At 35.5% G+C, this 12,145-nt stretch overlaps 1 long non-coding RNA gene across 2 annotated transcripts in view; it reads right to left on the bottom strand.

The window, feature by feature from the left end:
- Positions 1-10,280, bottom strand: part of LOC103097627 (uncharacterized) — a 52,653-nt gene extending 42,373 nt beyond the window's left edge. Inside the window, exon 1 of one of the 2 annotated variants that reach the window (XR_001628911.2) lies at positions 9,881-10,280. This is a non-coding gene — a long non-coding RNA (uncharacterized LOC103097627). The remainder of the gene's footprint in view (positions 1-9,880) is intronic. The other variant, XR_008917655.1, reaches the window with a different exon arrangement.
- Positions 10,281-12,145: the final 1,865 nt, after the last annotated feature.

Raw genomic sequence — 12,145 nt, 5'->3', positions numbered from 1 at the left:
GTTTATTGGCTTGTTGTCCCTCATTAGATTGTGAGCTCTTTGGCTTTTGTCTCTTCATGAATCCCCAGCTCTTAATACAGTGTCTGTCACAGAGCAGATAATAAATGTTTATTGACTGACTTCTGATTGATGAAATAGAAACTTCTTTTATTTTCACTTGCCCCTCAATGTTAATTCTCTTAACACTGTATTTTCTTGTAAACTACTAATAATCTTAGGTTGTCTCTATATTTACCTCTTCAGAATTCTGATACTCATTTATCCTATACATATAAAAAAGAGTAGTGGTAGTGGTTAAAAGATGGAGGGGAGGAGTGTGTGTAGGTACAGGAGGCATGGGGCAGCACCCATGTACAATTTGAATTGCCTGCACTTTTTTCAGTGTTAATCATTATATGAAATAGAAATATAATGTTCTCTCTAACAAGCAAAAATTTCACCATTTAAATTTTTAAGTCAAGGATCAATCTGTTTTCATCATGTTATTGCCAAAGAGATTACCATATTAACATAAATGTAAATGAAAACGTTATGACTTTGAAACAGAAGAAACAGATGGATTCTATATGTTTATCTCTAGTCTATGTTAAACCTGGTACTTAGTACTCAAAGCAAAAAATGATGGGAAGAGTCCAAGGAAATTTATGAGCCACTGTTGATCCCTCTCTGAAAGTTTCCCTTTAAAATACCTCATAAGATTGGAGATGTCAATCCAGATGGCCTTTTCCCCTTCTAGAGGTATGTTGATTTTCCATGTATTAGTAGGCAGATGATAGCATTGGCTATAGTGTGATTTAAGATGGAAAAAATGTCATCAGAAATATGGTGTGCAAGATGGATGTGGCATGGATTTTGAAAGATAAGTTCCTAAGAAATAGCATTCATAGAGAATGATATAAATAAAAGAAAAAATTTATATATTGTCAAATGAATCTAGATTAGAACTTTACTATCACATATCCAAAATCTCATGATGGATGGGAAATACAAAGTGTCCACTTGGTATATTAAAATCTGATTTTCTAGTAATCCCATAAAAAGTAAGTATTGAGCAGATATTAGCAATTCAGACTTTTCTTTGTCAGTTCTTATTTTGAGGTGAAATGGGGTTATTAACTATTTTGTGGCTCTAGGGGACTTGGAATCATTCTGGAATAGTAACCTTCTCCCGCACATGCCAGTGACTCAGAGTAGGGAGGGAGAATTTAAGTAATGTTCTAAACATTCAATAAGGTCCATTATTACTCTGGTATTTCTGGAGCAACAGGGATACTTCTGCATTCCCATATCGTTGCCTGAAACATTATTATTATGTTGATTCAGTAGGGAGCAAAGGGAGAGAGAGAATTAATTCATCTAGCATCCTCTAGAATATTTTCTTTTTTTTTATAATTGACCAGTCCAACTCTCAGTCAGCATCAGGCCACCCATCAGGGTATAATAACGAACTAAAACCATTATTAACTGTCCTGAAACTGAGTGATAGCTCAATCATAAAGTGGTGACATTGGGAGAAGTAGAAAATTAGACTGGTCTCTGCCTGTGACATTTTATATACTCAACAATTATACCTACATCCACATTATTACAAAATTATTATATACACATCTGGTGTCAAGCATTAGATACCAAAGAAAAGCTTTGAATTTAGAATGTAGAAATTAAATAGTAAGGAGTATATGTAAGATTTTAGTGCTAGATTGGTTCCAAACTGTGATAGTAATTCCATAAGTTAAATACATATAGTCATTCTTATCTGAAAAGACCAAAAACTGAAAATAAAATTAAAACATATTACACAAGTTTGAGATATGTTTATAAATGAATATTTTGAAAAGGAGTTCATTTTTTTATTATACAAAAGGATGATTACTCAAATTAAGTTCATATATTTATAACCTGCTTGGAGTGCTACAAAGACTTTTCCCACCATTGAAATAATTAGCACCAGAAAGACCAAGTCTCATACCAGTGACTCGCAATGGAAAATGAAAGTGAATACAAAAACAAGTTGCTAACATATGAGGCATCTACTGAGTCAGTTTGTCCATATGCATATATTGGAAAGGTTCTGCAGATGGACAACAAAGTAGGCATAGAACTGAATATAGAATTGGGAAATTGCAATAATGTTTCTCATGATAAAGAAGGCACTATCCTATAAACTTGAGATCTTATGTGGTTGTAAAACAGAATGCTACATCTTGGGAAGAATCAAAATTATAGAGGAAATAGACATTAAATTAATTTTAAAAATACATAAAAATACAGAAGAAAAATCATTTGGTTTGGAGTAAAAGAGAGTCTGTGGTCAAATCTCATCTCGATTATTTATTATCTTTGTGCCCTTAGAAAAGTCACTTAGAATACATGAACATTATTTGTCCATAACTCTACAAAGACATTTACTATTTTTTATTTTGTTTGTTTGTTGCAGGGTGGGGTGAAAGGTTGGGTTCAATTATGCTTAAGGTGCCTTGGAGCTCTATGATATGAAATAGTCCAAAAGGAAATTTTATAAAACAGATAAATAAATAAATACATATATACACATAGAGAGAGAGATAAAGAGAGGGGAGACAGAGACAGAGACAGAGACAGAGAGAGAGGGAGAGAGAGAGAGAGATTAGAGTGTTGCCAATTAACATCTGTGATAGAGAAGAAAAATAAAGTTTCTTTTAGGGATTGAGAAATAGCACTGATTAAACACCTATTCAAAGCCAGACACTACAATAAACACTACACAAATATGCCATTTGATCAAAGTCTTGTAGGACCAGAAAAGGAGGATGAATAGTTATGAGAGAGGACAATGGACAATCTGAATGCTATATTGAACCCCTGAGTTATTAGAAGGAGCCCGGAAAGACTATCAGTGCATTGAGAGGATCCTCTATGGAGGATTGACAGAAATATGTGGAGAAAATTTGCACAGGACAAGAAACTGTAGAGGGGTTGAGTTATGTAGAACTGGAAGGAGCACACATATTAATAATATATATGGGCATCTGAGTATTCACATTTTAGGGCTATGGGATAACCAAGAGCCCATGGAATGATTTATGTAAGTGTCCTTGTGACATATGGGGGAACTAGTAAAGCTGAAATTAAGGAAGTTGTTTCCTTAGATACCTGAGTTTGGATACTGCCAGAGAAAGAATTCAGGACCCCACATTGACTGTAACACCCTAGCAGAGTTTCAATATGTGAAAATTCACTAAGCCAAGAGAATGCCAGTGGACCTGTTCACATCTGAAAGAAGCCAAGGGGAAGCTAAGAGTGTGAAACCATGTGTTATCTATGACACAGACTTATTTCTGAAGGCAACTTAAGAACTGAAAATTCCTAAAGGAGTTCATCTCTGAATGAGCTACAGAAATTCACTAGCTGCTGCAAGAACTTTTTGGTTGCCACCTCCTGATGTGCCTTCACAGATGGTAGGAAAGAAAGCCTTAAGATAGGAGAAGTAGCAGGAAAGAAATAGCACTAGATTGGTTGTCAGAGGATCTGGGTTGGAAATTTGACTCTGATCACAGAATTTCAGAGTTGGAAGGTGCCTAGAAGCCATCTAGACCAGTCTCCAAAAGAATCCCTAGTAAAACACAGCCAACAAATTGTGATCTAGCCTTTATTTGAAAATTTCAAAGACATTTGAAGATAATCAAGAATATTACCTGTGTGACTTTGGCATACCCCTCATCCTTTCTTGCCCTGTTTCCTACTCTGCAAAGTGAAGGATGGGATTAGATGAATTCTAAAATATTCCAATTCCAAATCCCTGATTTTATAAACATATAATTGGAAAATAAGTCCAAGGGACAAAATAAGAATATTGAGGGCACTGGCAGTTGTAAAACAGAGGAGACATCTTAAGTGAGGCTCATGATAATATTCTGTGTACTTTGGCTATAGAAAATGTACCTGGAGGAGAAAGTCTCTAGAGAGAAGCTGATTCACAGTGGTAGCCAATGCCTCTAGGATACGGTGAAGTATAAGAGTACTACAACTAGTCACTTACAAGAATCACTTATTTCCTGATATGTGGAATATATGGACATTTTGAATCTATGGAAATTCTTTCTATCCAGAGGCCTTCAGTTTTCCCACAGCCCACAGAATCTTCATTTATACCTACATAGGTCAAAAGTATGTTCTACTTGATTCTCTTTTGTTTAATGGGTCATGTTGCTCTCCAAGGAGAGACCAATAACTTTCTACAGGTGAACAAGTAAAGATGAAGTTCCAAAAATTCTAGATGAGGGCCCAAGTCAATTATGTATAGACTTGATGAAGAGAACGGCAGAAGAATATTAAAGTGTAGACATTTCATATTGTGGAAATTCTCAATATTTACAACAAAATATCAAAACATTTTATAGTAGACTGATTTATGAGTAAGGGGATTTGCCTCAACTTCTGTCCTCAGATTCGATGTTAGAATTTTCACCTTTTTTTATCTGATGTTCCATTTCCTACTTTTGCACCTTTATACAGGATGTTCCTCACACCTGATGGAGTCCCTCTTTATTTCTCCCCCCTCCCCTCTTTTTTTTAATCCTTTACCTTCTGACTACTTTATTGGTTACAAGGCAGAAGTGACAGGGCTAGGAAGTGTCTGAAGCCAAATTCAAACCCAGGACCTCCCTTTTCTAGGCCTGGCTCCTAATCCACTGAGCCACCTAACTGCCTCAACCTCTTCCTCTTAAAATTAACAACTTCCTTCACGTTTCATCTCAGGTGGCTCTTCCTTTTTTATTTTTAATTTTTCAGAAGGGAGAAGAGTTAATTCCAGAATTGAGAAGGCAAGATAAGGCAAATCTTTACATAGCTATCCTAGAAAATCTTCAATCCCTTTTTTCAAAAACTGTTAAGAAAAAAAAAATGTGTGAACCTGACATCATTTCACAGAGGATTGTAGGTTAGGGAAAGATTGGCCCCTAGATTCATGGTGGGTCAAACAATGTGCTAATCACTTGGGATACAAATGAGAAAATAAAGTTACTGCTTCAGGGAGATTCCAATCTAATAATATAAGACAACACACAAAAGGAAACTGGAAAGGAGGAGGGGAAGACCTGGGGACATCTGGCCCAGAAGCATCAGGTTTGGAGTAATGCAAACCAAGCAGAGATTTAGGAAGTGGAACTTAAGCAGGAAAGCCCAAGTCCAACCCTTTATAAAGAAAAGCTTTAGGAGAAATTGAGTGTTTCACCCTTCCGACCTCTAATCCCAGAGAAGAGGCTGAAGGAGCTGGGAAGGTTTTGAGTATCTGAGGCTGAGTTAAATGGCTTGGAGAATGAGATTTCAAGTGATCAGCGTATCCTGAGAAGAATATCTTGTTCCAGGGAGTTCAAACCAAGCAGAGCTGCAAATGATAAATGGAAGATGGGCTTCCTAAAAGAAGCCTTTCCTGATACCCAATTTTGAATATTCATTCTCTCCTCAATTATCTTACATTTCTTAATCTCCCTAGCAAAATATCTCTCTTGAAGGGCAGATTTTTTTTCTACTTTTTTTTTTTAATCTCAGTCTTACTTATCAAAGGCTCTTAATAAAAGCTTGTCGAATTGAATTGACTTGGCAGGTAGGCCGCCAGGAATTTTATATTGTCTCTGGTTATTTTAGCTTTTATAAAATATTTAAAATTAAATAAAAATTTTAAACTAAATATAATTTTTAAAATAATTTATGTTTTATATTTTCTTACTATTGGATTTTATTGGTAGTATATAGAAATGCTGATAATATATGTGGGTTTATTTTATATCCTGCTTGTATGAACTGATGCAGAGTGAAATGAGTACAACCAGAATATTGTACACAATAGCATCAATATGGTATAATGATTTACTGTGAATGACTTAACTACTCTTTGCAATATAAAGATCCAAGACAACTCCAAGGGACTCACAATGAAAAATTACATCTGCTGCTATAAAAAGGAATTAGAAGCTGAATTAGCACAGTTCAAGTGGATCCACAATGTCAAGCCTGAGAGTAGGGGAGATTTTAGGGTCCATGATAACATGCAATATAACCCAATATCTACCATATTGTGCCTTGTAGAAAGGAGTAGCCACTCAACAAATCATCATTTTAACAGCAAAAAAAAAGGGGGGGGTTCTAATCTTTTTTAAAGGCCCCAATTAACCTATCTATTTTTTTTCTGGACATTTTGGTTATTCATATTTTTCTAAGACATTTTTTTACTATGATCAGTTGATGGGGAGGAGAGAAAATCACTGAGAACCTTTAGTTTTTCAAAACAAACATTTTGGACAAAAACAAATTAATGCATACTTTTTCTCATTTTATTTCCAACATGAATATTTTCCTATATTTTTGATAAGTCTTCTTTCACAACATGATGACTATGGGAATATGTATTGTATGATAGCACATGTATAACATATTATATTGTTTGCCACCTCAGCCTCAGGTTGGAGAGACAGCAGAGAGGGAGGGCAAGAATTTGGATCACAGGGGACAGCTGGGTAGCTCAGTGGATTGAGAGCCAGCCCTAGAGATGGGAGGTCTTAGGTTCAAATCTAGCCTCAGACACTTCCCATATGTGTGATCCTGGGAAAGCCACTTGACCCCCATTGCCTAGCCCTTACCACTCTTCTGCCTTGGAGCCAATACCCAGTATTGGCTCCAAGACAGAAGGTAAGGGTTTAAAAAAAAAAAGAATTTGGATCACATATTTGAATTGACTGAAGCAAAGAATGAGTTCAAGCACATATAAGCTTTTGACTTGGAGGTTTTTAAGAGTTAGGTGACATCTAATTGTTTCAAAAAGCTTCCCATTGGAACCATGAGAAAATTAAAATAAACAAGAAAGAATAAGTGGTATCAACAAGGGACTTTTAGCCCCCATGTTTTTTAATTGTCAACCAGAATTTGAAAGTAAGATTTGTCTGGGTGAATAAGATCAGTTGACATTATTTGTTCTAGAGTTTATGACATGCAACTAATGAGAATAAATGTTGAATTTTTAGACTTCGCTTTCCTCTCTATCTATCTGGACAGATTCTAACTTCTAATGTTATGACCCCTTTCTTACTTCACTTATCATTCAGACTGACAGCTATACAAAGGGTGCAGTTAGACTCCAAGACTAATTTCCTATTAACATTTAGCTACGGGTAGTGTAATCACATTTCTTCTTCCTTCCCCTTCAGGAGAGAAGCTGAGAATTGGGCAAGGACTGACATCCCAGGCAGATGTGTTACCCAAAATAAGTTTCAGGTTCTCTGAAAGCCAAATTGGTATGTGGAGAGCACAGTGAGATAGAAAGGACCACTTTTGCCACAGAAAGAGAAATGCTACCGTGAAAGTTGGCTACAGTCTAATTCATTTCTTCCCAAGTTGGGTGACTAGAAGTCTCCTGTCATTTCAGATAGAAATATCTTTAAGGTGAACAAAACAGTGAAAGTGAGAGATTGTGAGTTACTGAACAAAGGACATTTCCAAATTTTTAAAAAGTTCCCAAGGTCTTTGGCACACTGCTATTTTACTCCCCTGGTTGTGGCCCTCCCCCCACTTCCCTCTGTATTCCCTTTAGAAAGATGCTTAGGAAACCAACACCTTTCAAATGTAGGCCATCTGAAATGTTAGGGGGTTTTATGGTTGTTTTATTTAATTTAAAATGGGTTCATCTTTTCTTTTAAAGAAAATTGATGTGCAAAAAGCATGACTCTAGAGATATTTGCAAAATGGTGATTAATGTACATCTGTCAGAAATAATTTAGGTAAAGTTTTGCCTGACTATATATGTTTGGAGGACAGGGAAGACAGCCAGTTCCAAGGTCTGTCTCAAAAGGACTTATGTGTTAATGTCAGTTATCATTATTATTTCCATTATATCACACTGCCTATTTCTATGAAGAATTCCCTATTTAGAGCCTCCCTTCATCATTATAGAGTGCCAATTTAGTTATAACAAGTTGACAATTATTTGTCCTAGGCAAGACAAACAGGTCTTACTGAAACCAGGGCTGGCCCTCGGTCCACTATGATACCCTGCACCAGTTATTATTAGTTTCTAATAGTCATTCACAAAATGTAATCTAAGTTCTGTGGACGAGGGACTATCTTTTGGAATATGTTTTTGATTTGCCAAAGTCTCTGATGTCTTGTTACTGACTTTGTTTATTCATGGTATTTTTTTAACATTACCTCATTATAGGCAGAGGATAGGAAGGGGAGATACTTTTCCCCACTATCTAGAAGAAATATGGTACCTTGGAAAAATCCTGCATTTATAATTGGAGAAAAATGTCTTTCAATCCTAGCTCTCTTTCTTACTAGCTGGGAGATCTTAACCTGTCTGGGTCTCTTGATTATAAAATGAGAAACATAGATTAGACGACTTCTAAAATCACTACCAGCACTAATTCTCCAACTATTTTTGGTTTTCTTTTGTGATGGTGGTAACAGGAACCAGAGGAAATAAAACTGACTTTTACTCTGCTATTCTATAAACCAAAAACTTCTAGAGGACAAATGATTTACAATACTGAAGCAGTATTTTAACAGACTAAATCCTAGTGACCTTAATGGATTTAAAGCACACCTTCTTAGGCCTCTGCAAAGCACCAATAACCAAATTATCAAAGCTTTGCAGAGTTTGTCTTTAGGAACAACAACCTGATTTCTTAAATTCTAAGCAAGGTATGTGATGAGAAGTTTTAACATCCAGTGAGATATGCTTGATTCTGCACACTGGATCTCGAAATGCCAAGTTAGGATATACAGCCAGCCATTCATCTATGAACCTACCCAATTACTAAGAGCCTTTTTCAGTATGACATATTTTTTACATATACAATTCAGATCAGGGGCATGAAATGAAGAGGAGAGCACTTCCAAATATAAGACAATACAAGTACAAGAAATATTTCTTGAGCATCTACTACACATAGCACATTATGCTAGGTGCTAAGAGAGATATAAGACTTGGATAAGCCATAGTATAAAGTGTAAGGAACTAACACAGATCGCTATAATACACTAGAGTAGTCAATTAGAGAATATTGTGTACATCATAAGAATAAGTCAACTCAAGCAAATATTAAGTGCCTACTATGTAAAGGGCACTATATTACCAAAAACCAAAAGTGCTGTATGATAGATGGAGTAGATGGTGACCCCTGCGGATGTGGGATGGGGTGACCCATAGGCTCCTAGCATATATTAAGAATTATTGAGACCTTAAAGGAATATAGTACAATCTGATCACTTTACAGAAGAAGAACTTGGGTTCAAGGAAATAAAATAATTTTCCAGGCTTTTATAGCTGGTAAGAGTCACAAGGAAATAAAGTACTTAAGTCATATACAAATTCAGACCTCTGTGTCCATATTCAGCATTCTTTCCACTACATGAGTTTCCCTAAAGAAATGTCATTGAAAAAATATTTAAACAAGAATAAAGCAGGAGGAAGGATATTATATTTATAGTAAATAGAGTGAAGAAATACATAAAAGTTTAAGAGAATAAAATATGTTCAGGGAACTGGTAATCCACTGTGACCTGAGTAGGGAGTCACTTGAAGAAAGGACTAAGAAACAAGACTAAAAAGATAAAAAAACTACCATAATGTTAAGGATTATGAACATAAAGTAGAGAGAAATTTGAAATTTACTTGGTAAACAATAGGAATAGATCAAGTGAAGATTCTTTAAGCCAAGGAAAATAATGATAAATCTATTTATAAGAAAGATTATCCTTAAAGTAACATGTAGGGTGGACTGAAAAAGAGAAATTAGAGGCAGAAATATCTATGAGAAGGCTATTGCAATAGTTTAGAGCTGTGTCAATGAACCTATGACACATATGACAGAGGGGAGGGCTGCTCACTTCCCCCTTATCACCTTACCTGAGGAAATTTTTCACATCACCTGCCCCTCTGCCCAGAAGCTCAATGGGAGTGCTTACTTGTTCCCCTGTCTGGGGTAAAGAGGTGGATCACATGTGGTCTAAGAGTGCAGTTTGGGCACTTGGTCTCTATAAGGTTCATCATCACTGTTCCAGGGAGACAATAATGAGTACCCATACTAAGGGACTAGCCACAGGGATAGAGAAGTACAAATAAATTTTCAAAATGTTATACAGTTAGACTTGATCAGACATTGTAAAAATTAGATAGAAAGGGGAAATAGAAGGAAAAAGTCAAAGATAACTCCAGATTACAAACATGACTGACTGGATGAATGATGGCATCATAGAGAAAAATTGTGATGTCAGAAAGGATAGAAGCTTTCTTGGGAAAGATGATGAACTTTGTCATAGAAATGTGAACTTTGACATATCAGTAGAAAATAGGGGTGAAGATTAATTATAAGTAATTAGAGGAGTAGATACATAGACCAGAGAAGAAATCAAAATTGGAAATTTAGATTTGAACATCATCTATATAGAAGTAATTAATGAAATAAAAGTTGAGAATGAAAGTGGAGTAAGAGAGAGAGAGAGGAAAGAGAAATCTTTATGAAACACTCATATTAATTAGTCTGAAAGGGAAAGGGAGCCAGCAAAGGAGATAGAAAACAAATATCAGAGAAGTAGGAATCTTAATTTATTCATGATTTAGCTGCAGACTTTTGTCCTTTAGTTCAGTAGGCTTAGCTTTTGCTGACATTATCTCATGGGCAAATGCCCTAATCAGTCATCAGCACTTTGAGTTTATGATTCCCTTTTGGATACTGATTATCTTTATTACATATAGGGGTGAATTTATTAGCTTGGCCTACTTACTATTAAGCAAGGGTCTGCTTCTGTCTAAAGGTGGGGGAAGGGTAAAGGCCAATTAATTATAGGTTAATTGGCTTTGCTTAGCAACAGCTCACTTTATATTGAGTGAAATTGATATTTTAAAGTAAAATTATATGTAATTATGTAGAATTTTTTACAATGAAAAGTAAGTGGTAAGATTTTTCCCCTATAGACAAAATTAAACAATCTCTTTAATATCTCATGTCAGAGATTAGTGATCTTCAACTTGCCTTCCAATAACTCTTTATTAATTGGGTTCTCTGTATCCCAGCCACTTGTCAATCTTTCTTAAATGGTTCTAGTTGCTTCTAATATATCAGCCTGACCATTTCACTGTCCTCAAAATCTAAGCTGTTTTTTTTTTCCTACATACCTATTTTTGTAAGTCATTTATGGTGTTGTAAATGTCAATGCTATCTTTTTAAAGGTGAATTAGACTTTTTCAATTTACTTGAATATAACAAGTATTTATTAAGCACTTTTAAAACCTGAGCTGCAATATCCATCTGTATGTGAGACTCTCTCTTTATTTGCAGAGATTAATAAAGCACCTGAGTGATGGGGATAGAAACTTGTCAAGAGTAAGAGAGAAAAGAGATTTATTCTCTTCAATCTCTTCAGAATTTCTAGTTTCTGTGGGCACTTCTGACTTCCAGTTTCAAAGGAGAGGATGTGTGATTCTGCATTCTCTATTAAGTAGATGAAGGGCAAAAAGGTTCTGGGAAGAAACATGAGATGATCTAACAGTCTTCATCATGTTCCTATGCACAGTTTGCTATAATAGGGACTTGAAGGATATTTCTCCTTGTGTGGGGATTTTGGTTGAGTTGAGTTCCCTTACTCCCAATGAAAAAGTTCCTTTCCTTTGTATTGTCTGGATATATATCCTCCTATGTATACTTTCTCTGATTTATTTTTATTATTGACACAGATGGATTTCTCTCCTAGTTGCTATCTATGTATCTCTATTGTGGAACTAATATTTGGTAGAAAGGGAGTCAAGATAGGTATAGAAAGCTTGAGTTCTTTACCATTAATGAATCATACTTTGAAGTTTAACTTAAACCTGAAAACTATATCATCTCAACAACTAATATTTAAGGAAGTGTATATATCACCATCTCTGAAGAAAGCAGATTTACTATCTCTGGCCCAAACTCCTGTTTTACTTTTTGGTAGGAATGAACAGTTTGCTTGGATAAGAGTAGGGGAAATAAGAGGTTAGCCATATCTATTTTTGCCACTCTAACAAGCCATAGTTGACACTCCATGCTACATGATGGGGAACTACCACACCTTTTATATGGAAGGCATTATACTAGGTTAAGGAAGGAAGGAAAGGAGAATGGAAAGAAGATAGGAAAGAAGG

Source organism: Monodelphis domestica, chromosome 3 (assembly GCF_027887165.1).
Source record: "Monodelphis domestica isolate mMonDom1 chromosome 3, mMonDom1.pri, whole genome shotgun sequence".
In the NCBI taxonomy this organism is placed as follows: domain Eukaryota; kingdom Metazoa; phylum Chordata; class Mammalia; order Didelphimorphia; family Didelphidae; genus Monodelphis; species Monodelphis domestica.
The sequence above is the reverse complement of the archived record's forward strand: the minus strand, read 5'-3'. Positions and strand labels throughout refer to the sequence as shown.